We start from the raw sequence: 27192 nt of genomic DNA, 5'->3' as shown, positions 1-27192 counted from the left end.
AAGGACAACAGAGTGGACCCTGCTGGGCTTAAAGATCCCCCAGCCCCACTCCCCCGACCCCAGCCCCACTCTCCTGACTTGGTGTGGAGATTCTATAAAGGAGACTTTTTACTGGAAGGAGAACATTTACTGAACATGCACAGTGTGCAAGAGCGGGTGAACATTTCATGAACATTATCGCACTTAATTCTCAACATCCACCCTCGAGATTGGCAGCATTATTATTCCCCTTGTATGGGTTTCTCCCAGGGAAGTCAGTACCTTGCCTTGCCTTGCCTTGGGTCACAAGGCTCCCGGGATGCTCCCAGTCTTCCTGATTCTCAGACCACCCTACCTTCTTCACCATTATGCCTGACGGTGGTTCTCAAATTTGCTTTGATTCAGAATCACCTAGAGACCTTGTTAAAACCAATCGCTAGGCTTCTACCCCAGAGTTTCTCATTTAGTCGGTCGGGGATGGGGCTCTAAGACACACATGCCTAACACGTTCCCAGATGCTGCTGAGGCGGCTGCTGTTCCAAGGCACCATGCTTTGGGAACCACGGTGCTGGGCTGGGATCCAGCTCCCCGCCCTACTCCACCCAGGCACAATGGGCATAATCATACCCTCCCCACAATGGCGTCCTTGTGAGATGCCAATGAGATAATGGAAGTTAGAGAGCTTTGTCAGCTGCAAGGTGAATGGTCCTGGTCATAGCGAGGAAACCTGCCTGAGGCTGATCCCTGGGTCTGGGAGCGGGTAGGGTGGGACACAGGTCCGGGCACCACAGCTGTCTGAAGATCTTTGCAGTCCATCTTAATTCTGAGTCACTTCTTTAGGGAGAAAACCAGCTTCTGGGGCTCAGACCAGCAGCCGCTCCTGCTACCTGCCTCCTCCGCCTAACCCTAACCAGCAGCCGCTCCTGCTACCTGCCTCCTCCGCCCACGCCTCCTCCCTCACCCCTGGCAGCCTGCTGAGCACAGCCCCAACAATTGGCTGGCCTGGGCCACTTTTCAGGAGCCAGTCCAGGCAAGCCGGGGTAGCGTTGAGCTTGTGATTCAGGGCTTGGGACCGGATCCGGCTCCCCTCCAGCGTGAGACTCAGAGGCCGCGACTACCCTTCTCCCAGACTCAGGCCGTTCACCCGTGAAATGGGCGCAACAAGAGTATCATCGCATAGAGTTGTGTGAATTTAAGGGCCAGTCCTTTTAACATGGCTTGGCGTTGAGCTCGGCCCCTGGCAAGGGTCCAATCACTGGTTGTTAGTATTTTCAAAAAGCGCCTGGGCCCAGGGCGCCTGCTGATAAGGGCTCCAACTTGGAACGCAAACCGCTCCCACGCAGTCCCCGGCCGCACCCGGATACACCCGCCCTGGAATGCCAGCTTGGGGGCCGAGACCGGCCCGCCCCGCGTTGGGACTGGCAGGGCAAAACAGGATTAGGGAGGCACTGAGGCAGGGAAGGGCGAGCCTGGAGCGGGGGTTCGCCCGAGGCGGCTGGGTCAGGGGGAGGAGAACGTGACCCGGGAGGGATGGCGGGAGGGCCTGGGGGGAGTCTGGGACGGACTAAGAGGGCCCAGAAGGGGCGGGGCCGTTCGGCAGAGCAGTGAGTAGGGCTCCCCCCGCCACCAGCAGGGCTCGAGCGCGACCCGGGTAGGGCTAAGAGCCAGGATCCAGCCTTGAGGGGCCGGTGGCAGGAGCGGCGCGGTGCACACATCTGAGGAGGCGTGGCGAGGAGGCGGGCGCGGGGGCGGGGCTGGTGGGGGAATTAGGGAGGCCACAACGGGCGGGGCGGGGCAAGAGAAGCCCCTCCCACCCCCGGGCCGGGGGCGGGGCTGACTGGTATCTCCATGGAAGGTCTGGTGGGCGGAGCCGGGTCTGGCTTGGAGGCCGCAACATTCCCGCAGGGCAGGGGGCGTGTCCAGGGCGTGTCCTCCGGGGGCGGGGCCTACTCCAGCCCCAGAGTTCCCCGACGGTCGCCGGGAGAACTGCAGAGTGACTGAGCCAGGAGCTGCGCAGTCGGACGCAGGCGGGCGCGAGCGGGCGACACCGGGCTTGCAGCGCCTAACAGAAAGCAAAGCCAGAAGGTGAGAGGGGCAGGGGGGAGGCCGGCCGGACCAACAGTAGCAAAGTTAGTTTTCATCTCCACTTCCAGAGCCCGCCTGGGCAGCGTTCTCGGAGCAAGTGACAGCAGCAGCTGGTGGGTGAAAAGGAACCTAAGCCCCTGAGTCCTGACCCCCAGTTCTCCGGCTGTGTCGTCTACCAGCTGTGTGGCCCCGGGCCCGACTCCCCCACCCTGCTCTGGGCTTCTTGGGTTCCGTAAACGGAGTAGGTTGAACCAGGTGAACTCCGTGCTCCGGTTGCCCTTTCTCACAAAAGCCCTGGAAGGCGAGGGCGGGCAGGTGAGAGCGGACTGCAGTTAAGCCACTGGTGTGCACAGAGCGCTGGCTGGCTCTCCCTGCCCGGTGGCTCTGGGCCAAGGGAACGCTCCCCTAGAGTTAAGCGAAGTACTTTAAAGTTTACACTAGTTTCTCCGATGGGGGCTTGAACCCACAAGCCCCGGGGAAGCAGCGTAAAGCAAGGAAACGTCAGTCTCCCCTTCCCCCCAACACTGAGATCCCAGTAATACTTCAGACCACATCCTCAGCAGGGGTTTTTGTCCCCTTCCTGGGGCATTTCCAGGTGACTTGGCCTGGGAGGCCGTGGTTGGAAACCAGGGGACAAGTTCTTGGTGGGGCGGGGAGAGAAGGGGAAAACCCCGACAAACTTTGGGTCCAGAGTCAAGCCGAGGGCCCCGGCTCCTGCTGCATGCTCAGGGTTAGTTCATTGGCCTAGAGGTTTCTGTTCCTGGTGCTAGTCGGTGCTCTGTGCCAGGGCCATAGCAGCTGGGCGACCTCATTCAGTGGGCACAATCTGAAGCTCTGGGACCAAACTGATTAGGATTGCACTTCCCTCCAAGCTTTAGTTTCCGCATCTGTAAAATGGGAGTCCTGGCAGAACCCAAGGGCAGTGGCGAGGACTAAACAGAGTAATTCATATACTGTGTTTAGCAAGGCATCAGGCACCCAGTGAGCCCTCGCTATATGACAGCTGCTCTGAGGCAGGCGGGCAGGTGATGGACTGGCTTCCTGCCTGGGAATAAGCCTGTTTTTGGAGAGCAGGCTGCAGCCATTCTTGACCCTGTGAGTGCCAGAAATTGCCACCTTCCACCTGCATCACTTTGTCCATTTCACGTTTGGGGAGTGTGTCATCTGGACCAAAGAGTGGCTGAGTTTTCTGTCATCGCGCTTGGGGCTGGTGGTTGTCCAGTTATGTTTACTGAGCACCTACTATATATGAAATGGAGCTAGGGGATACAGAGACAACCTAGACAGACCTGGGCTCTGCCCTCCTTTGGGGCTGCTGACAGTAAGGCTCCCCCACCCTCACCATGCCCCTGCTGGGGAAGATAACACACGCCCAGGGCCTGGAGCCAGATGAGATTTCATGGGTCTGCACTGTTCTGGTGTCTGGAGCCCAGCTATTCCACTGAACACTTGGCTTGGGATGAAGGTGACGGTCAATGTGGGCACTTGTTAACCTGTTCAGCCAAGGCTGGGCACCGAAGGAGACTGGGGGTGCTGCATGTCGGTTCCCTGAATGTCCTGGGGAGATGAACTCTGGAACCCGCTAGAAAGTAGTATGGGACAGAGTGTGACTGAAGCCTGCTCTCTAGGGAGGAGACAGTGTGTGTGCCTTTGGGAGGGGAGGGTGCTTAGAAGCAGTGAGATCCTAGAGAAACCAGGGCAGAGGGTAAGCGGCTCCTGGGCTCCCAGGAGCCAGTCACGATTGGGCTTGGATCAGCTTGGGGCCTCAGTCTCCCCTGTCCAAGCATGTGAACAGCCCAAGATTAGAGTGTGGTGTTGTGGAGGAGGAAGAGGGTCACCAGGTGGGGCCTGTAGCTGGGGTGGGGGCGTTGTGAAGGAGAAGATGTTCATTTCAAAGAGTACTTAGGAAGCAAATACTGGAAGTCTTGCCACCACCCCTCCAGCCCACATGACGCATGATAAAGGATGACACACTGCCCCCATCGTCAGTTGCTTACTCTCTGGGAAGGGATACCAGTGACCCTGACAGGAGATCAATGAAAAAAGTATTACAGGGAACTTTCATGGAAGAGGTGGAATTTGGGATGGGTTGTAAGAATTGGGAAGGTTTCCCCTGCTGCAGTGACAGTTTTGGGCAGAGGAAAATACCTAGGCAGAAGCAGGAGGTCACCGTGTTCAGGGACTTTTTAAGAAACTGCTAGTTTGATCAGTCTGGCCAAAGAACTGGGACTCAGCAGGGTTATGAAGGAGGGGAATGGTAGGTTGGATCAACTCATGGAGGGCCTTCAATGCCAAGGTGAGGTGTTTGGATCTGATTTGCAGAAAGTGAGAGCCACTGAAGGTTGTTGAGCCGGGGAGTGATGTATGCAGAGGGGCACTTTAGGAAACCAGTTTGCCAGATGTGCTGGGGTGAGGGACTCAGTGGTCAAGGGAGAAGGATCCCAGGGCTGTGGTGATGGGGAAGGAGGGAACTGCGGGCCTTTGGGGTGTCTGCTGCTGAGAGTGAAGGAAGAGGTGCCATCAGAGGGGTGGGAGGGGAGCCAGGGTGACTCGGGGAGAAGAGGAAGGATCCCCACATGTGCCCTGTTTTTCTTTGTAGTCCCCCACCCAGCCTCGACCCTGGTGCCTAGCAGGGGCTCAGAGGTGCTGGGGAGGGTGAGGTGTGCTATGGAGTGATAGGGAGGAAGCTGCCCAGTAGGCCCTGTGCTTGCCTACGGGGCGGGGGCTTGGGGGGGGGGCATCTGGGCAAGTGGTGGGAGCTTGCACCAGTCAGCGGTGGGTTTGAGAGCAGGGTGGATGGGGAGAAGTGCCTGGGGCTCTCCCTCTCCTGGCTACAGCCCAGGGAGGGCTGGGGTGAAAGGTTAGGTGGTAGGGACACAAATTTCCCACGTGTGGGGGTGTGGATTTTGGTTGGCTCTTCTCAAGTTTCTGCAATGTGGGACAGTCCTGTCTCTCTCTCTTCCCTTCTCTCCTCTCTCTCTCTCTGTCTCTCTCAGCTTCAGACTTTTGAACCACTGCCTAGAAGCTCTCCCTCCCCCTCATACCCTCCCAGTCTGAGGACCCAACCCTGTTCCACCTGAAGACCAGACAGTCCCCTCCTGGCCCGAGGCTGAGCAGACCCAAGCCTCGAACATTCCTGTGGATTTGGAGCATCTGGGGCCAGCTGGCACCCCTGGTTTTGGCCCTGACCCTTTACTCCAGACCGTTATAACCACTTCTTCCACCCCAGGGGAAGCTGAGAGGAGGCGGTTAGGGTTTAATCAAGAGCATCAAACAGTCAGGAGTTGGCTCAGTGAGAGGTGGGAGGGAGGCAAGAGCCTGGGCCCCTTTGTGGGACAGGATGGGGCCAGGCCTGGGGGGCCTGTTTCATCTCAGCAGGAGCTGCCCTGCCCACCGGCTTCCCCTCCTCTAAGCCTGGATCCAAGGAGCCAGGAGGGAAGCCCAGAGGTAAACACAACGAGTGCTGTGGTATGTGTTGCTTCCCTCCTCCCCTCACCCCATCCCGATGCTGCCTGTGAGGAGGCCAACCACAGGCTCGGGGCCTCTGTCACAGGCCCAGTTGGTGTCTGGGGGCTGGCTGGTTCCTGACTCACCCCTGGGGTTCCCCCTACACGTTGGTTTTCCTGTCAGCAGCTGATTCACTCTGTGCTGACACAGAGAAAGCAGCTGAGCGGGAGAGAAGAGGCCTTGGGTTCTGGTTCTTGGAATTAGTTCCGGCTCCTTTGTTTATAGGCTGTGTGACCCCGGGTAAGTTCCTTCTCCTCTCTGGGCTTCCCTTCTCTGTGGTGCTTCGTTCCTTTCCTTGGCTTTTAGGAAGTTCTGTGGCCTGGAATCTGTTGTTTGTAAAGTAGAGCCCATGTGAGCACATGCGTACACACACACACACACACACACACACACACACACACACATATCAGGTGAACTGGGTGATTCCTCTCACACAGGCAAGAATTGAGACCACCTCCTTCCCTTGCCTACCCCACCTGAAACCGCCTTACCGGCCTCCTGCCTGTCTGCCGGATCAGGGAGGTGGTAGAGCATGGCCACAGCCAGACTCTGGAGCTAGGATCTTGGCTCTGCCCTTCCCAGCTTTGTGACCCTCTCTAAGTCTCAGTTTCTGAATCTGTAAATTGGGTAACGGAAACAGCCTCACAGGATGACATGAGCATAGAACAAAAAGTGCATTCCCCGGGGCATGTGCCTCCCCAGTGCGACCCCAGGCTTTCTGAGGGCAAGGAGGTCTCAACGTGGATGGCAGCTTTTCTTTAAACCCTTCCTTTCCCTCCCCCTTGTGCTTGTCTGCACTGAGTGCTTTACTCTCCCGCTGCTCTTTGGTGGCATATGGAGTGACTCCATGAACCCTCGCAGGCAGGGATTGCCCTGTCCATCTCTGTGTCCTTGATTCCTGGCACAAGACCTGGTACACAGCAGGCTCTCAGGAAATGATGGTCAAATGAATAAGTAAGTGATGCTCCTCGGGGTGGCCCAGCAGGACCCAGCTCGGTGCCAGATCCTTGGCGACTCCTTAGCAAAGGTGGAGCTGGGAAGCCGGGTCTGGATGCCCATGCCTTACCCTTCAGGCCTGCCCATCCTGCTCCTGGAACCTGGGACCAGGGAGGCAAGAATGGTTTGGCTGGCCTCGGGACTGCTTCGGTCAGGGCTTCAGCTTCCCTTGTGAGGCCTGGCCTTTCCCCTCCTGAGAGGGGAACAGCTCGACTTCCTCTAGCTCCAGCCTGGTGAAGGGTCCACTTTGGCCCTTAGTGAACCCTGGCTTGGCTGCGTTACTTGTGGAAGGTGCTACTGTCCTGTGAGGGCACAGGCTCAGGCTGGGGAAATGGGACGGTGCCCTCTGGGAGGCCCATACCTGACAGTCTCTTTGCACGCCACTGGATGTGACACTCTGGGAGGCCCCTCACTGTCCCCTCTGGCTTCTTTCCCCATAGTGGGGGCTTCTGACTCTTCTTCAGGCCCTGTGCCTGACTTTCTTTGTTGTGCTGAGGGAGGATCTGGGAAAGAAGTGGTTGTTTCTGAACCTAGCCTTCTAGAACCAATGTAGGAAAGTGGACGAAGTGCTGGAGTCTGTTTGGAAGTCTGGGTTCAGATCCTGGATCTGATGTGAAGTTGCAGGATGACTTTGTCTAGGGAGGTGAGCCTCTAGGTTGGTTTTCTTCTTCAGGCAGTCAGTGCTCCAGAAGCCTGCCTGGGGACCAGCTGGGTTGGCCCAATTTGGGAAGGAACCTCGAGTGATGTCCCAAACCTAACTGCCTAAAGGTGATTCTTGCCTCTGCTACTTGCCTGCTGGGTGAGCCCTTGGGCAAGTGTCTTAGCCCCTCTGTGCATCCGTTTGGCATCTACAATGGGGATCATAATAGTATTTACCTCATAGGGCTGTTGAGAACGATGTGATTTTTTTTTAAGATTTTATTTATTTATTTGACAGAGAGAGACACAGTGAGCGAGGGAACACAAGTAGGGGGAGTGGGAAAGGGACAGGGAGCCTGATGCGGGGCTTAATGCCAGGACCCTGGGATCATGACCAGAGCTGAAGCCAGACACTTAACGACTGAGTCACCCAGGTGCCCCAAGAATGATGCGAATTAATATATATGAAGCATTTATGACATGTGCTTGGCACATGGTGACATACATATTTCAGCTGGTTTTGGTAGTGCTGCTATTATTAAGAGGAAGCAGGATTTCAGTCTTTGGGGGGTGAGCAGGAAAGCTTGGTGAATAGCCTGAGTGTGGGGATCAGGAGACCCTAGCCTGTCCTTTACTTGCCTTGTGACCTTGGACAAGTCACAGCCTTTCTTGGGCCACAGAACTAGAAACTGTCATCTTGCATTTGCTGCAATTGACTTGTAAATGAGGCACACGTGACGTCACAGCCTGCTGTCTCAGGGATTTATTCAGAAAGAGGACTCTGGGTGCCCAGTCCATTCTCCTGCACCGAGACAGACAGCCACTGTAGGTGGGCAGATCCTGGTTCCCTCATGGGGGCTCTGTAGACACAATAGCCGAGTTTCCCCTACCCCACAACTGTACTCCAGGCCGAAAAGTAGATGAATAAGTACATTTAAATACACAATATTGGGATTATACAGATCAGATTACAGACCTTTATTTTTTCCTCCTTCCTCAATTTTCTGAATCTCCTGCAATGATTCCATAGTCTTAATGCTCACGAAAGAATGGACTTACTCGGTAAAGCTATGGAGAAACTTACTATATATATTTAAACAGAAAGATATTATTTGAACTTGGGATCACAGTCTGGTTTTTGTTGTTGATCAATCATATTTGTTCCCAAAGGGGTTGGGTGTTGGTTTGATGTATCAGTTGCCAAGCCTTTTATCAAAAGACGGAGGTAATGGGGCACCTGAGTGGCTCAGTGGGTTAAGCCTCTGCCTTCAGCTCAGGTTATGATCCCCAGGGTCCTGGGATTGAGCCCCGCATCGGGCTCTCTGCTCGGTGGGGAGCCTGCTTCCTCTCTCTCTCTGCCTGTCTCTCTGCCTACTTGTGATCTCTGTCTGCCAAATAAATTAAAAAAAAAAAAAAAAAAAAGACGGAGGTAATGTCCGCGGAAGCAGTGGCTATGTCCACTGGCCTCAGAGCCTGGGAGACAAGAGTCCGATATGGTTGGGAGTGTCATCCCAACTTCCATCCCGGGGGCATACACCCTGAGCGCTGCCTGCCTAGAAAGCTTTTCAACAGTCCTTGACACCAGAGGGCTTAATTTCCTCTTGTATAGACTAGAGATGATAATAATCTCTAAATCGGGGCCTCGCTATAAGGGTTAAAGGATCTTAACATATGTTTAGGTTTTAGAGAGACCCCTTCTTCTGTATTTGGAACCAAATGGAAACAGATGACAGAGATGGGGCTCGGACAGGAAGCATCAACACTGAGAAAGCTGACCGGAGAACACAGCTTTAGATCCGGGGCCCAGAGGGCTCTCCAACCGTCTGCCGTCGAACTGGCAGAGTTACCTGTCCGGTCACAAGCAGCGCTGGACAGGGGCCAGCCTCCCTGTAGGAACAGGTGGTAGGAGCAGAGGGCAGCCGGGATAGAAGGCTGCATGCCCCACGGAGCATGCCCAGTGCGTATTCGAGACGAGCCAATCACAGAAGCCTCTGTTGGGGTCCAGGAAGTAAGGGAGGAGGCGGAGCGAGACTAGAGGTGTTCTCCTGGTAGAGGTCCCTCCTTAGGGAAACAAGTGGAGAGGGCAATATGCGTTCCACTGATAAGTAGAAGGCACTTTGAATGATGTCAGGTAAGCAGTAAGCACTCAATAAATGTTAATTTGTCATTGCTAATAATAATGGTAACAATGAATAATTCTACTACAGTTGGAAAATCACTTTCACAGTCACTGGTTTAGGAGATGGTTTATTGCAATGTTGCTGCCGTGGGACCCGGTGAGATGCTGTGGTGTGTAGAGGAAATAAAACGTCAGTGGGGCTGCGGGAGGATTGGTTTGTCTGAGGTCCTGTGTGAGTGAGTGGGTGGCTAGTCCTTGGGTCCTTGTGGGTCATGTCGACAGCTCACCTCCCCGACCTTTCCTGACCACACAACGGGGGAGTAACGGAGGCCGGCAGGATGTGTGGGTCTACTTGCACTGAACATTTAGAGGCTCTCGGCAAGGCCCCCTGATCCCCTTCCTCTCTGCCCACGCCCTCTCCTGGCGGGGTGAGCAGCAGCCTCCTCTTTTGCCACCACACTGTAGAGCTTGCTTTTCAAACCCTGCGTGTCAGAAGTCCCCTGGAGGCAAGCTGCACGTAGGGACCTAGGTGTGGGCCAGCTCTTCCTCCCAGCATCTGCTCACTTTTGGGCAAGTTTCTCAACCGCCCGCCGGTGGGAGGGTTACACGAGGTAATGGGTATGGGTATGGGTGAAACGCTTAGCAGCGGGCCCAGCACACACAGCCCCCCCAGTAAAAGCCAGAGAATGGTAAATGAAGGCTGTGCCTGCCACTCCCATGGAGAAATAAAGAGTCCTTCTCCCCTGCACAGATCTGACTTTTTTTTTTTTTTTTAAAGATTTTACCTATTTATTTGACACAGAAAGCATGAGAAGGGTGAGAGTCAGAGGGAGAAGCAGACTCCCTGCTGAGCTGGGAGCCTGATGTGGGACTTGATCCGAGGACTCCAGGATCATGACGTGAGCTGAACGCAGTCACTCAACCAACTGAGCCACCCAGCTGCCCCAGATCTGGCTCTTAAAAAAAAAACACAAAAAAACAAAAAAACCCCAAATATATATATATATATATATATGCTATAGAATTTGAACAAACCTATCCTCCCTTAGCTTCCACTTATGGTCCTGATCATGTGCACTGGGATGGCGTCCACATGGAATGTGGACATTCCCTGGGAGAAGCCATGTCCCCCTTATAGCAGAGGCCGCCCAGACGGGGGGTTCTGAGGTAGGAAGGCTATCTCTCTCAACTGTTTAGAAGCTGTTGAGAAACGTCTTCTCCATTCGAACCAAATGGGCAGACACACACACACACACACACACACACACACACACACACACAAACTTTGTAATTACTGACGAAATATTTTTTTGTGGAAAACCTTAGAGGCTAAGGGATAGATGTAAAGGAGGCAAGAACCACTCAGAAATAAGTACTGTGAACAGTGTGGTGTACACACAGACACACACGCACACACACATGCGCACAGTTGGGATTATACCACACGGACCACTTCCTGTGCCGCCACAGTGGGTTAACATTGTAAAGGGAGGATTGTTCCATGTTATTCAATATTCCTCAGCACGTTTCCCAGCCCTGTAGTATCACACTCTGTGGATCCACCATGACCCAGTTTCGCATTCTCCTACTGTTGCACATTTCAGCCATTTTGAATTTTTCATTAGCTCCAGTGTCGTTAGAGTGACTGCCTTGTCCATACATAGATCTTGTGCCCACATCTAACACTCTCCACGGAGTAGATTCCTAGAAGTGGCTTTCTAGTCAGCTGGTTTTTAAACTCATGGTCTGAGGAACTGGTTCTCAGGGAAAAATCCTTTCCCCCATACCCACCAGAATGTATCCCCAAACTTAGCTCTAGCCCCACTAGGGAGAGAGGGCACTGTGTCCCTAGGAGCTAGGTAGCAAGCACATAGAAGGAAAGGGGCTAGTGCTTGGGATCTGTGTTGGGGGGGTGGTAAGAGACAGAAGGAAAAAGACAGATATGGGGAGCTGTTCCTCTTCAACTAGAGTGTGAATCTGACTTTTGACCCTCCTGTCTCCCTTCCAAGAGCCTGTGGTGTCATTAACTAATTATGAGATCTCTTTAGTATTTAATGACCTTTCTCCATGGTGACTCCTTCCTTCTCAGCAGCCTTCTGGGAGCCAGGGAATGAGAAGATGAGTCCGTGGGAGGAAGTTTGTCTGGAGTAGGAGGTGGGTCATGGAGGGGGGCGGTGGTTCCCAAACTCTGACATATGGCAGAGTCTCCTGGAGGGTTTGTTAACGCACAGATCATACCCCTAAGACTTCTGATTCCATTGGTCTAGGGGGCAGCCCAGGAAAGTGGACGGCTAATAGGTTTCTAGGAGATGCTGTTACTGCTGGTCTGGGAACTACAATTGGAGAACCAATGGAGGCGTAGAATGGGCCACTGGAGGCTGTGTGGTGAATCTTAGCTCCCAGTAGGAACCCTTTGGTTCCATCTGGTAAAGGCTTGCATGAGGCCTAACCTCACCTTCCTCCTGCCTCCACCTCGTCAGCTTTTCCAGGATGTGCAATTATATATTTATGTGCAAGAGGATAAGATGCTTATCACCATCCTCATTTTGTAGGAGGGAGCACTGAGGCTCTGACAGGGAACCTAATATGTCCAAGTTAACCCTGAAAGCCATCAGGAGCACTACAGAAACCCCGGCCTTGTCACCTCTCCGTGTTCCCCCTCAACAACACCCCGACCCCGAACTATATCACATACTCTGGGCTTCCGTCATGTGGGTCCGGTGCTGGGGCAGAGGTGCATTCCGTGAACACTGAGGGGGACCCAGAGGACCCCAAGTGAGGGGGCTGGGGAGGCAGGGTCCTCCACACTGTCTCTGAACCAGGGTCTTGCTCTGCTTTTTATTCTCCCCCCGCCCCCGCCTACTAGCCATTCAGTAATGTGCCCTTCTTCTAAGATCTAATGTTTCCAGCCCATTTATATTCCCAGTTATTGTTCGGGGCATTTTTCTGGGAAGCCGTGGAAACATGTGCCTAAGCCTGGCTTGGGGAAGGTCAGGCAGGCACCGCAGAGGAAGAGGAGAGAGCCCTCCTCTGTCGGGCAGCTAAGATGCCAGGCCCCACCCTGGGCACTTTGCAGCCATGGTGTCAGTGACCGAGTGGCCCCCATTATACAGATGAGGATGTGGAGGGTCCCAGGGCTGTAGCAATGTGCCCAAACCCGCAGCTGCAGGGCTCAGAGCCGGGCTTCTGTTCCCAGATTCCCTGGTCTAGAGTGGCAGCAGGTCCTGGACCGAAGGGGCTGGGGTTGGTGGGGGTGGGCTGCACCCATCAAAGAGGGTCCACCAGAGGGGTACGGCTGCCCTAGGACTCGCAGTCTGGCTGGGGGAGGGTCCTGGCCTACCCTTCTGGAGACCCAGGTCACCCAGTGTCGTGCTGCCACCTAGCTGTGTGACCTTGGGGAAGTCACTCCCCTCCTCGGGGTGTTGGAGTTCTCATTTCTGCTAATGATACCTTACACGCTTTATAGCTTTTAGCCGTGGACATTTTCTCACGTACTTTTTCCCCACAGGCCTCCCCACACCTTGTGAAGTAGGCAGCAAGGGTGTTATTTCTGAGCCCATTTTACAGATAATGACAGGCTGTGGGTGACATGCCTGGGATCCGACAACTAAGGAGGTGCTGGAGCCAGGACTGGAGCCCCTCTTACCTTTTCTCCCCATCCTGAGCCTGGCCCATCGCCCCCAAGCTGCCTCCTTAGAGAGGAAGGGGACCTCTAGCCTCCTCTCTATTCTCAGCCTCCACTTTGGAGGTCCCAGGGCCTGGTGGATTTTGGGTGCAAGGGACTCCAGAAAAGGACTGCACTGGGATCCTCGCTCTGGGCCAGGAACCTGTGGAGGGAAGATAGGGTGGTTCGGGCCATCCCTGTTACGGGCTCCTGCCTGGGCATTTGGGGCCCCTGGTGGTGATGGGCCCCAAATGCCCAGGGAGGGCGGGGGTCAGGCCCGGCTATGCCTCCTACCTCAGCCCCTGTCTTCCCCTCTGGATTGTGTCTGCCCTCCTGTACTCCTGAACAGTAGAGAATTTTCCAGACTCCCAGACCTAGGTGCCTGGGCGCCGCAGCTCCGTCTGAATGCCCTCACCTCCTCCCCTGTCCCCTGACCTGAGTCCTCCTCATTCTCTGAGGCCTGCCTCTGGCTACCGTCTTCCCTGGGGCCAGCCGTGGTGCATTGGCCAAGCCGACTCAGCTGTCTCGGGGTCTGTCTGTTGGGTGAGCTAGTTAACCAGCCCCCAGAGCAGAGGCTGTGGCTGCTGTGGGTCTGAGCCCCCCAAGGGTCTGCCAGGGTGGCAGGGCTCAGGGTGCTGGGTCTTTGTGGACTGGGGGTGTCAGACCTGTGGCTTTCACACTTTGTGACCTCGAGCAAGTCCCTCTCTTCTCTGTCCTCCAGCTTCCATCTCCTAAAAATAAGAACGCAACTCTTCTCACTGACCACTTGCGAGCCTTGTGCAAAACACCAACCCCTGACGTCTGGTGGGTTCGAGGCACTCAGGAAATGCCTGTTCCTCCCTCCCCTGCAGTCAGCTCAGGCTTCCTTCTGCCTCCACCCACCTGACAACCTAGAGCAGATGTCTGGCTGGGCTTTGGTCTAAGGCTTGCGTTATATCTGCTCTAGCCTGGGTGGTATTCTAGGCTGATAAAAGGGGACAGATTGGGCAGAAGGACAGAATCAACTGCAAACAAATGTGTTTAAACAGGCTCTGCTGGTTCCAAGTTGTGACCCCCAGGCACAGTACCTCCCTGAGCCTCAGTTTCCCTATCTGTAGAAGGGGAATACTCCTACCTTCTCTGTTCTTGGGATCCCAGTAGAGAAGGGGTAGGTGTGGGAATCCCAGTGGCCCGAAGCCCCAAGGGCTGCCTCCCAGGAGCCTTGAGTCCAGCCTGTCATGGCTGATTTATATGTCTGCTTTCCTACTGCATCACAAACAGTCCCTTCTCTCTGGCCACCTGGAGGCTCACCAGGCCATTAAGCCCTTGGCTCTGGTGCTGGTGTGCTCGGTCGCCTGGGAGGGCCAGGCCTGAGGCCCTGTCTGACTGCCTGAGATCAAGGTGGTGTCACTGCAGGTCCTTATGCTGAGAACTCTTGGAATGCCAGGGGCCCCTAGGGCCCACTGGGGACACAGACCCTTTCCTGTATTGCCAAGCACCTTTCCTTTCCATGTCTGTCTATCTGTCTGTATACCCCTCCTCCCAGTTCCCTGTGGCCTGGAACCTTCTCACGCTGATAATAACTACATGCTTCCCGTTATTGCGCTAGAGCATTTTGATTCCTCAAATCTCCTACCTCCCTGTAAGGTAGGAACAAACTGTTGTTAGCCCAAAGAGGGAAGGGGGCTTGCCAAGGTCCACAGCTGGGACTCGAGACCTTTCCACCCACGCCCATTCCCCACCTCTCGGCCGTGCTCACATTCTTGGCTAAATTTTGTCATGCAGAGGCATGTCTCAGCATGGGAGTGGGAAGCAGGTTGAGAGGAGGTGGAAATGGCAGAGCCCTAGGTCTCCAGGGTGAACGGTCCTAGATTCCGGCCCCAGGAGCTCTGGGAGCTGGCTTAGGGCCTGCCCTGTTGCATAGATAGGGAAACTAAGGTTTAGGAAAGGGCAGTGATTACGGAGTAGAGCAAGCTGGGCTCTGTTGCTCTCTTCTTCTGCTTCCCAAGGGCCCTGGGGACTCAAGTTAGGGGACCCCATGGGGCTGTTTGGGACCTGGGTGCTCATTTGGGCTGAGCCGCTGCTGGCTGAGGTCAAGTCTTCTGCCTCCGTCTGCAATCTGAAGGGTCCGTGAGTGGCTCCAGTGCTCCTTTGGGTGTTTCAGACCCAGCCTGCTCAGAAGGGGTTATCAGAGGGGGCAGTTTCCACCCAGGGCTCTGCCTGGTGCTCCCAGAATCTGGGGGAGGCCAAGGCTGTGGAGAATGTGCTGGGGAGAGGATGGGCCATTGTTGATGACTGGTGGGGGGAGGACAGTGTGGGTAAGAATGGGAGGGTGCCAGTCTCTTGGGGAGGCCACAGGGAAGGCAGGTTCTCCTGGCTACAGAAGAAGGCAAGGGGTGAGCAAGGGGGAGGCGGAGCTGGGCTGGCTCCCAGGGCCAGATCCTGCTTGGGTGAGCAGGGCCTGCATTCCTGGGTGGCTTTTGCCTTAGGCTCCCCTGGGAGCTTCCTGTGCAGACCTGAGAGGGCCGGAGGCCCGTGGGTTGGAGTTGGGGATGTCCAGGAGGCTCCCTTCACTGGGATCTCTCTCTGTGTTGCCCACCCCTGTCATTCTGTCTCTCTTTCCTTATGTCTGGGTCACTGACCTTTCCTACCACTCTTTTTACTCCCCGCCCAACAACAGCCTCCCACCAGCCAACCTCTGCCTGCCCTCCAAGTACCTCTGGAGTCAGAATGTCTCCAGAAGTGCCGAGACCCAAGGGCACCCTGGCTGAGGCTGCCCAGTCCCTGCTCCTGGGCAATCCCAGAGGACTCGACAGGCCTGGAGCCCTTTCTCCCTGGAGATGGAAACCTATCAGGCTGTGCCCCAGCTGTTAGGTGTCTGGGTTGCTTCAGTGTCTCCTACCCTGCCTGGGAATCTAGACCTTGGATGCCCACAGCCAGCTGTGGAAATGGATTTCTCCAGGCCACTCCTCCCTGGAGCTGGGTGCCTGCCCTGGAGAAGGCTGGCTAGGCTGGAGCCGGGGGCCTGTGTGCTGGCCAGTTGCCGTGGGACATCCCGGATGTCAGAAGCTCTCAGGATGCAAGAGGAGGAGACTTGAGAGCTGGTCTTGGACACAGGGAGGAAGCCACTGCAGAGACAGGGATGTATACAGAAGGGAAGAAGCAGGTGGGGGGAAGGACCGGAGGAAAGTATGAGACCCTAGAGAGCCCTGACTCAGAAAAGTCAAGTAACAGGGGCAGACAGAGCCAGGGTTTGACCCCACGTGTCTGATGTCCACCCTGTCTGATGCCCACCCTAACTACCCATGCTGAGTCACCAGACAGTGCTCTGAGAGAGTCTGTGCAGAAGAGTCTTCTGGGAAGGCTGCTTGGAGGAGGCGGCCTCTCAGCTGCTCGTTCTCTTTCTTCTTGAACCCAGTGCCTCAGAAGAGGATGCCTTGACTGAAGGACCTGCCTGATGCCATGTGGGGTCCTTGATTAGAGCCCCCTTCTTTGTCCCCAGTTGCCTCCCCGGGGCCCACAGTTAGTACCCACTCTTAGTCTTGGGAACCCCAGCCCTGGCCCAGACATTAACCCTTTATTAACCACCCACTGCCAGGCTCTACGATGGGTGTGCAGGCTGGCCCCTGGTGCCCCATGTGGTTCCAGAGGTCTTCACTGGGCTGGGCTTAGAGACTGGGCTATAGAACCCAATGAACGCAGGCTGGGCCTTGGTGAAGCTATTTTAGTACCTGACCATTTGTAAACTGGTTTCTGTGGGCCACGTCGCGTGACAGCAGAGGGTCGGACTGTGGGGTTCAACTCCTAGCTTTATGGTCTGTGTGACCTTCGCAAGTCCCTTTCCCACCCTGAGCCTCACTTTCTTCACCCATAAACTGGAGATCAAAGCAGTTGTCCCCTCATCGGCTCATTGCAAGGATGAACCGAGCCACGTGAAGCACTTACACGATCTGGCCAGTAGTCATGGACTAAGGGCTGGCTATTGTTATTGGCCAGTACCAGGGACTGTGTTCTCAAGCGCCTGTCTCTTCCCGGAGGGAGAGCGGGAGGCTGGGTGCTACTTGAACATGATGTTGGTGTGTAATTGCTCCCTTGCAGGGCTCTGTCCCTCCAGACGGGGCACCCCTGAGGGCAGGGACAGGGCTCGTTCATCTGTTCCCATGTCCAGCTCAGGGCCTGCCTAGAGTGGGGATTCCACGCACTGCAGTGGGCTTGGCTTGGGGTGGAATCTCTGAATAGAAGTGACCACTTGGGAGCCCCGGGAGGCAGCCCCTCAGGCTTTCTGAGGTCACCTGTGCTGATCAGACCCGGGTTCGTGTCCTGGTGTTTCAGCCCGGCCCTGCAGGCTAGTGTGGGGTCTGGGTTCTGAAACGCTTGTGCGTGAAGCCTGCAGGTGCCTGGCACCATCCTGGTGACTCTGATTCCATGAGTTCAGGAGCCAGGAACTGCCGCCCTCATGCCAGGCTTCAGTGACCCCATGTGAGGAGGCTTGGCAATGGGGAGCAGGGTCACAAAGTAGGTGGGACACTGGACTCCAGAGTCAGAGGGTCTTGGGGGACACAAGTTGGGTCCCCATCTGCCATGCGACAAGGGCAAGTGCTGCCCCGTTCCTGAGCCCCGGAGATCCTGCTTATAAAACAGGGATGTTGAAGCCCCGCTCTCTACCTCATAGAATGGTGTGGGGTTCTATGAGGCCAGATTTGTGAAGCCGTGCTAGTATGGGGATGCTTCTATTAATTTACATGAACTTCCGTGAATGCTCTCATTCATCAGTCCTCCCTCTGCCCAACGTCAGTTTCAAGTTCTTGGGGACAGCAATCTTCCAGGGACAGTTTGTAGGAACCTGTGTGTGTCCTGCATCTTAAGGAACCTCCTGTCCTGTGAGTGGGGTCATCATTTTGCCTGACTCCTCCCCTCACAGTCTTGTGTCTTTGTATGCCTGCCCCCAAAGGCATGGCAAGCTGATTCCACCTTCTTCCTGGCCAAGCCTCCATATCCCCATTTGATGCTGAGGCTCAAAGTGGGTAGGCAACCTGACAAAAGTCACATAGCTCTGTGAAATGGGATTGGCATTTAGGTCTCTCTCAATCCAAAGACTGTACAATGACCCAGTTCATCATTGTTTCCCCTGCTGTGGGCCTGGGGAGGGGTCTAGGGAAGGGAGCTAAATTCTGAGGGCCCACCTGGGATTCAGGGTATTCCTGCTGGAATCTGGGGCTCCTGGACAGCCTCTTAGCCTGTTCTAAATATTCCTCTAACTTAGGGCTTCCCAACTGAGATGCTGAATGTGCCCAACACGTTAGGATGGTTGGTTATCTTCTCAGCCCCTGGGGACAGAGAGAGCCCTGGGCAGCTCACTATAGACCAGGTGTTTTTCTGTCTGTCCACCTCAGTACCAAACAAACAGATATGCTTCTCTACATGTATCTAGATGTGAAACACAGGTGATGGTAACCAGTGCCCTACTTGCCCCCACCATACATACTTAGCACATACCTTCCCCCAAAGGGTGGAGCCTCAGTCTCTTCAAAGGAGAAATGGGGATGAAGTCAGTGATGTCAGAAGCATCCTTTTGGTGCTGTGGAGTTTGTAAGCCCTAGAACCAGCGTTGGGAGGGGGCAGGGTCTGCAAAGGGCCATGGAGAGGGAAATGTTTGAGGCTATGGCTCAGCCTCAGTTTGGGTCTTTGTCTGCATGGTGCCAGTAGAGAGGCTGGAAAGTTCAAGGTATTGGCTCTTCCCGACACTGCACCCTCTGTAGGAGTGGCCCCTTCTTCATGCTGATGGCCTCCCAGGCTCGTTGCTTGGTTTTGGAGCAGAGCCTCCTAGGAAGGGCGCTATGGAAGAACATACTGGCCCGGATTGGTGGAGTTCATCTTTTCTTTCCTGACGGGAAGCCAAGAGTCAGCCTCAGAGCTAGGGCAGGATGAGGGGCAGGCAGGCAGGCAAAAGTGCAGAAGGGTGGGCTGAGCTGGCTCTGCCGTCTCCCTCCTTCACATAGATGGTAGGTGAGGGTGGGGGAGCTCTGGTCTCAGGTCCCAGCTGAATTTTAATCAGGGCTTAGCCACTTACTTGTGTGGCCTTAGGCAAGTCACTGAACCTCTGAGTCTCAGTTTCTTTATCTGTTAAATAGGGATAACGGTATCTTGGGGGGTTGTTAGAGAGATTAGATAAGAGGCAGTGGAAATGGTGTGCTCCAAACTCTAAGGTCCTGTTATTCCTCTGCCACAGTGGGGCCAGGAGGGGGTCAGCTGCCGCCTATGTTCCTGGGTACCCCTGGCCATCTTCCCTCAAATGCCAGATGTCAGTCCCAGCTTCAGGTAGTAAGTAAGGCCTGCAGGAAAACCAGAGCCTCTCACCCCGACTCGTGGGATCATGTGGCAAGAGTGTTTCTCACTGGGCCTTGGGTTCTGCATTTGTAAGACAAACAGCAGGACTTGGGGCTTCAAAATCCTGTGATTCCTGGGAGAGTCTGGTCTGGGTGAATGTCTACCAACCCAGGCTGGCAGAGGTGGTGTAAGAGATGAGATCTGGGGGCTCAGAGAGGTTCAGTACCTCCCTTGTTCACACAACTGGGATTCAAACCTATGTCTTGAAGGAAACTTGAGCCTAATCCCGTTCTATGGCCTCGTGATCTTCCCATCGCCCAGAGAAACTGCTTTTTACTTTTTCTTTTCTTTTCTGTTTTAAACAGCAGCAAAAGGTAAGAGCCGAGAATGGAGAATAAGATTGTGATGAGGTCAAAAAGCCAGCCCCCAGAGCTAGCTGAGGGTTCAGGAAACATATCACCTGTTACACGTGAAAACAAACACAGCCACCTGTGACCAGCCTCTTTTTATGGATGACCAGGACAAAGTCCAGAGAACTGGAGAGCTGAGCGGCTAAGAACCAGCTTGCCCATGCAGAGCCCCCTGGATAGGCTGGCTTCCAGAGCAGATCATTCGGGCCAGACTTTCTCATTCCACTTTCTGCCCGAGCAGGCCGACTGAGCCCACGTGGTGAGATCGGTTGTCAACTCACCAAACCGGCTTGATCTCCAGGCCTCAGGCAGGCCCCTGGGGCACAGCCAAAGGCCCAGAGACAGAGGCTCTGCCCATGTGCAGGGCAGAGGCCCTGTTCCTTAGGCCGCCCAGGCCTCGCCCTGCTTAATCCCTACTCTCTGGCCCGTCCCTGCCCTGCTTAACCCCCACCCTCTTGCCAGGGAGTGGCATTCCTCACTGTCTGGCATGGAGGCCTCCAGGCCTGGCATTCATTAGGAGACTAAATTAACACCCCTTGTCCCTGAGGGCTTTGGACTGTTGGTCAGGCAGTTAACAACTTCTGGATAGTTGTTCTTATGATTAGTAGCATATATTTGACACCTCCTGGGTGCCAAGCACTTTGCAGAGACAAACTCATGTGCGTCCTGCCGCAGTCCATTAGTAAGTCCATTTTACAGGTGGGGAAGCTGAGGCACCGTAAGGAAGTGATTGCTCAAGGCCACACAGCTGGCAAAGATGGGGCGGATTTGGCATTTTCGGGCAGGGAGAGTGGGAGGAGTGGCCAAGGGGCCCAGCGTGGACTGAGCCCTACTCTACACTAGCCTGATCGTGGTTCCTCTTCATACCTGTGTGGGCTGGTTGGGGGAAGGGGGTGGTTAGTGCCCTCCCTTATCGGCTGAGAAAGGCAGCTCCACAGTGTCTCCCAGGTTATGGGGCTGCTCTGGGGCTGCTCTGGGAGTGGGAAGGAAAGGTTGCTCTGTGATTCTTCTGTACCTCTCTGTGCAGAAGAAAGGCCCCGGGGAACCAGGGCAGGGCAGCAGGTGCACCGGGGATGGCCAAGCCTTAAGCTGTGTGTTCGGCCCTGATCTTGCTGTGTGACTTGCAGACTCTTGTTCTCGCCACCCCCTCTGAGAAATGCAGTGATCTCAAAGGTCTTCAGAGTAGATACTGCTGCTGGAGTAAAGAACCCTGGCGGGCGTGAGCCTCCGGGAAGCTGAGGTTGGAGCAGAGGTGCTGGGAGCTTCGTGTGAGGTTCTCTCCAGCCGGGCCCTGCTGCCCTGGGGACCCCAGACCTGCCTGCCTCCCCCTCGGAACAGAGGGGCCAGGCCGTGCTGATGACCAGGCCTAAGGCAGTGGGTCTCAACACATTAGAATACTCTGGAAAACTTAAAAAAGATCCCAATGCCTAGACTGTGCCCCCGACCAACTTACTCAGGATCTCTGGGAGGGGGACCTGGGCATGAGCAGTTTTATAACTCCCAGGATAATTCTGACATCGCTGAGATTGGGGACCACTACTTGAAGGCAGTTGGGATGGGAGAAGTAGGAACCTCTTGGCATTGTAGAGTTAGTGATTCCCCTGAAACCCAATGGAGGCATGTGCCTGCCCGCCTGCATCTAGGGAGAGGGCCCACAGCTCCCACCAGCTTTTCTGACCCAGAGGAGAACAAAATCCATTCTTGGGGAGTAAGCAACCACCCCTTCCTGTAAACCAGCAATGTCATTTTAAGGACCAGAAACCCCCAGTTGCAGGATCAAAGTTGGTTTGTCCATCTCCTCTAAGAATTCCTTCCTGATCTCCCCAGACACCTCCTTCCCAGTCCTTCTTTCTGCAAATACACACCATGTGCTGAGCATGTGCTCGACACTGCTCTAGGCTCCGGGATCTAGGGTGAATGGGACAGACACAGCCCTTGCCCGAAGGAGTCAAGTTCAAACCAGGCTCTAGAGGCACTCGTGAACCAGTGAGCTAACTTCAGTGAGTGGACCATGTGGCAGGTGTGCCCCCCTGACCCCCACCTCCCCCCATCAAGGGCATCAAGGGTGCTGTTCTGACAGTCAACAGGGGAGCCTCCCCCCTACCCCCGAGATTCTGATGGATGACTTGGCCGGGGCAGGGACGGGAGCTGTGTGTTGGCAGGCTTTGATTCTACTGTGCAGCTGGAGGCTGGGCCTCCTGTGTAGATCTGGTGTTCAGAGAAGGTCCCTGGGAGGAGAGAACTTGGCCTATGGGAAGGGACCGAGCCAGTGGATGGGTCTGAGGAGACCGCCAGGGCAGAGGCACTGAGCCGGTCAAGGGCCTGGGGTACTGGCATGGCACAGAAGTATGGCCTTGGGAATGAATGTGCCTACGGGAAGCAGGGGGTGTTCCAGGGACAGAGGAGGGGCAGGGCAACGCAGGCAGGGCTGCATTGGCTCCAAAAGAGCCTGGATTTTGTAGGGACTTGTGTAGCCATATCTTGGTTATAGAATTATATGTAAGGGAGTGACAAGGTCAGGCTTACAGCTTTCAAACCTCTTCCTGCGGTGTGGATAAGGGCTTGGGGAGGATGGAAGGGGAACCAGTGGCCAGCAGGGAGCTGTACTGGGCCAGGGGGGAAGGGAGATTTGGGCCGGGTGAGGTGCCAGACTGGAGGAGACACTTCTAGGTTGTGGGATGAGAAGGAGGAAGGAGAGGGGTGTGGGTGAGCAGGGCTCCTAGGTGTCTGGTCTGGGCCAGCTCCGGGGGCAGGAGGGGGAGGGGAAAGGCCATCCCCACCTGTCCCTGTCCCACGCTGGAAACCCTGCGGCACTGAGACTCTTTAGCACCGGCCCCCAGATACCCTCGAGAGCCTCTGGTCGGGCTTTTCCTAAGAGGTGCTCCATGCGGTGTTGAGGGCTGTTAAGGGAACAATGGTTTCAGCTCGGCCATGCTTGCTGCCAGGTGCCTTGGAGAGGTGATCGGCCTGACCTGCAGGTGGCTCTTGGGGAGAAGTGGCCCTCCACAGGGCAGGTGACCGCAAACCCTCCTGTCCTCGACAGTGCGTCTTCTAGGACTCCTGTTCTGAGGAGCCGCTCCTGAAAACACTGCTCTGGCCCCAGCCCGTCCTTGGCCCGGGGAGGGCAGTCACCGGGCTGGGTCTCATCCCTCGTCTCATCCTCCAGAGCAGGGGACTGAGCCTGCATCTCCCTACTCTGGGCCCGCATGTCCCAGGCCTTCACGTAGCTCCCTTCCCCCAGGCTCACGGGTTAATCCACGTGTGGGTTCTAGGATCAGGCTGGAGGGCTCCTACCCTATTCTCAGGGGAGGGACAGACCAAGCCTCCCACCCCGCAGGTGTGAATTCACAGGTGCCTGCTGCAGACAAGGGGTTCTCTTGTCTCTTGTCCCAGCTCTTCCGCAGACCCACGTCCTGTACTCGGGCTTTGGGGAAGGTGAAGGAGCCTTGGCAGCGGGTCCGGGCACTCAGAGCTGACTCGGGGTCCTCATCCCCCAGAATGCCCCTTGTCCCCACCCCTTGGATGAGGACAAAAGAGGCCTGAAAGGGGAGTCTCAGTTGTGAGTATCAGACCCGTCGGTGGCTTGAGCTTATGACAGTCCTGGTATTTTATGTGGAAGTTTCTCCTCCCTTCATCCCTCCATCTCTCCATTCTCCTGTCCATTCATCCCTCCTTCCAGCTTCCCTCCACCCCTCCATCCCTCTGTCTCTTCATTCCTCCGCTCATTCCTCCATTCGTCCATCTATCTGTCCATCATCCCTCCCTCCTTCCTTCCATCCATCCAGTTATCCCTCCATCCCCCCTCCCCCCACCCATTTCTTCATCCCGCCACCCATCCCATCTTTCACTAGGCGACATTGCTGGGAGCCTTCTTTGTTCTCATAAATAATACATGGTCTTTCCTCTCGAAGTATGGTTTGCGGGGAAGATGGGACAATTTAAGTAGAGAATTACTGTACAGCATCAGGGACGAAGATAGTAACCTCCATTTATTGAAAGCCTACCGCATGCTAGGCATTTTATCCACATTATCTAATTTAATCTCCGGACAGATCTTCCAAATAGGTTTTCTTTTCCTCCTTTCACAAATGAGTGAGGTGAAGCTCAGAGAGGGTAAGTCGTTTGTCGGAGATCACACAGCTAGGAGGTGAGAGAATTACATTCATACCCAGACAGCCCAATGCCCTAGCCTGTTCTGGGAACTGATCCGGTATCCAAAGCTACTGGAAGGAGGCGGAGAGGGAGTGTGGCTAACCAGCATGCCTGTCGGCAGGGCCAGGGTCATGGGGACGAGGCTGGCTGGAATAGGGGGCTTCCTGGAGGTGATCTCTGAAGTCAGTCCCGAGGGTTGAGTAGGAGTTAGTAAAATACCAGCGCAGTAATTTCATTGTACAAATTGATTTGGCGTTAAATTATATATTTGGTCAATTTAAATTGTAGCTGCTTAGAAGTGGTCAATTTACCTACTGTAAAGTATAACATAAAATCAGGACCCTCTTTCTACTGCTCAGACGGCTTCCAGGAGCTGCTCTGGAATTTTCCACTCAGATATGCATGCGTGTTATTCCCTTGTGTTGTTGGCGGTCTATATAGCTCGCAGGAAAGTACGGGCTGACCCTCCAGTGTTTACAGAAAGTGTATACCCGGAAGCATAACATTGGGAGACATTCCTTTTGTTTAATTTTGTCTGCGGATGAAACCCTCAGGCCTTACTTGTTCCACAAGTGCTGAGAAGGGTCTGCCCCACCCCCTGCCCACTGCACCAGTACCAGCTACTGACCTCACTGTTCATAGCGGCGGGTTCAGTTAGGACCGTCACTCTACAGGTGAGGGGATCGAGGACCTTCAAGGCCCTTCCCTGTCATGTGCTGCAGAGCCAGCGTTTGGACCCTTATCCGGGGGTCCTTTGTCTTCCCTCTCCCGACCACAACTCCTTACATTCACTTCTTGCCACCAGATCGCTCACCCCCCAAGATCTCAAGCTAAGGGCGGTCCTGACCCTTGCTGTCTCTTACAGACGTGCGGGTGTACGTCATTGGATCCCCTGCACTGCGGGCTGACAGACTTGTTCCAGAACGGGCCAGGGAGTAAATGTTCCAGGCTTTGTGGGTCCAGTGGCCTCTATGGTGATGTCCACTCTGCCACCTCAATGCCAGAGCAGCCGGGGACAAGACCTAAGCCGGGGGGGCATGGCTGTGCAACTTCGGTTAGGGCCATTAAAATGTGAATTTCTTGTGCTAACTAGTATTTTTTTTCTGACTGTTTAAAAATGTAAAATCTGTTCTTAGCTCACAAGTTGTACAAAAATAGGTGGCAGGTTGGAATTGATTTAAAGACCCCATTGGCCAACCCCTGCCCTACACCAGCCCTTGTTGCCACCTCATGGATGAGAAAACTGAGGCTCAGATCTTCCAGGCCATCTGAATCCAACTTCGGGCGGGGTGCGGGGTCCCTGAAGTTGACACCACGCCCCATCGTGGTGCCACCTGGGCATGTTCTCAGCCTGAGCTGACCCCCCAGCCTTCTTGGAACTGCCCATCGTCCTCTCTGTGTTGCTTTGAGGGGGAAACATCTGTACTTGGAAGGAAGAGAGACTGTAAATCCTTGGATGTTGGCCAGCATGCCCGGGGCTGCCACCCCAGGCTCTGATTCTCAGCACCTTCTCCTGTCCAGGTGGTTCCCAGGTGGCCTCTGGGCCTTCCCAGATTGGCTGGACTGTCTGCCAGGCATGGGGCTGCCTCGACTCCCATTCTGGCATCGGAGCTTACCCAGATGCGTCCTGGAGAGGATCAAGGAGCCCGAGGGGCTAGGCAGCCTGGGTTCTGTCCTCGCTGGTCCACGTACTGGTGATCTGGGGCGAGTTCCTTCAGCCCTCAGTGCCTCAGTTTGCTCATAGGACACTGAAGGGCTTTGCCTGACGCCTAGGACAATTTGTGTGAGTGCCTGAGACCAGAGAGGTTGCTCAGAGTCTTGGAGAATCAAGGAATAACCGCTTGACAGCCTCTGCCTCCTTTCCCACTAGGGAATCCCAGCCATCCCCGCAGATCCCTTTATACGGTCAAGATCACTCTCTGGAAGGAGGCACCTCCCGATGGACAGACCTTGGGCTCTGGAGCCCACCCCTGCTTGTGAGCTGTGTGGCTTGGATGAGTTATTTCACCTCTCTAAGCCTCTGGCTCCCGAGCAATAGGATTACCTCCCTCACCTCCTGGGCCCGGGGGGATTGAAGGGGATGACAGACAGATTTTGGTGGCCGTCTGGAGTCCCTCCCTTTCACCAGCAGCTACTCCTCCCTCAGGGGCCCCAACTGAATCTACTTTTGTCCACAAACTGCCCGTTTCTGAGCACCCCCAACCCTGCGAGGCTGCCCTGGCTGGCCAGACTGAGCAGAGGATGTGGGAGCGGAACCTGTAGAAACTCCCTTCCCGTACTTTCTAGAAGCAGGCAATGGTTGCCAAAGACCGCTTGCGTACTTTTCCAGTTGCACAAGAACCCAGCTCACGCTGTCAGGGCCTTGGCTGCCCCTAGAGCGTTGTCAGTGAGTTCTTCCCAGTAAAGGGGTGACCTTTGTGTAGACTCGGGTGCAGCCTGAGTCACCCCCTTGGGGCTTCCTGTATCACTTTTTGGGAGGAGACCCGGCGGGGAAAGCAGGTCCAGGTAGGAATGAGAAACGTGCCCCCTCCGTGAGAGGATCTCTCCTCTGCTGCTGTTCTGTTCTGTGCAAGTGTACGCAGAGCCTGTGGTCCGTCCAGAGCTGTGTTGGGGGAGACCAGAAACGCTCCTTTTTATGCGGACCATTCACTGCAGGGCTCCTTCAGGCCAGCCTGGGTTCGGGATCTCCTGACACAGCGTTGCCCTTGTTTGCCCCGCCCTGGGTCTGGGGTCAGCCCCAGGTGGACTTACCGAGGGCAGACTTCCCTGACTCCGGGAGTCCCTGGTGTCCTTGCGTTTCTTGGACCCAAGCCTTGGACCCTGGTAGACTGGAAGAGCCATTCAGTCTAATGTCCCCAGGTAGCACTTGAATCCCCGAAAGTATTAACTCACACTTTGCTTCCATGCCGCTTGTGACAGGGTGCTCACTACCATCCCAGACAGCCTTTTCCTTCTTTGGACAGCTTTGCTTCATGTTGTGCCCCAATATGACCCCCAGCAAGGCAGCTAGAGAAAATTCTCCCGAATTGAGATGTCAGAATCCCGAAATGGACCGCCTGGGAGGTAGTGAGCCCTCCCACTTTCAGCCCTCTCCCCTCTCCCTGGAGGTATAGAGAGTCAAAGCTGAGCTCCTCCTGGCAAGGATGATAGAAGGTGGTTACTTTCAGAAAAAGGCAGAGGCGACTTACATGGATAGGGGAGAATCACAAGGCTTAGGGCTGCCTTTTACCCTTGCGGGAGGAAGAAGGGGTGAAGCCGAGCCATTAGCTCTCCTTCCCTCTGCTTTGTGCCCTGCTCTCCCCCTCCCCCCGACATAGGTCCTGTGGGAACAGGAC

General features: G+C 55.1%; 1 protein-coding gene across 1 annotated transcript in view; it reads left to right on the top strand.

Moving 5' to 3' along the window:
- The first annotated feature begins 1931 nt into the window (after positions 1–1931).
- CD82 (CD82 molecule) overlaps positions 1932–27192 on the top strand; it is a 49788-nt gene continuing 24527 nt past the window's right edge. The window contains exon 1 of the mRNA XM_046016535.1: positions 1932–2064. The gene's annotated coding sequence lies outside the window, so the exon portion shown is untranslated. The remainder of the gene's footprint in view (positions 2065–27192) is intronic.

The sequence above is a fragment of the Meles meles genome, chromosome 8, assembly GCF_922984935.1.
Source record: "Meles meles chromosome 8, mMelMel3.1 paternal haplotype, whole genome shotgun sequence".
In the NCBI taxonomy this organism is placed as follows: domain Eukaryota; kingdom Metazoa; phylum Chordata; class Mammalia; order Carnivora; family Mustelidae; genus Meles; species Meles meles.
The sequence above is the reverse complement of the archived record's forward strand: the minus strand, read 5'-3'. Positions and strand labels throughout refer to the sequence as shown.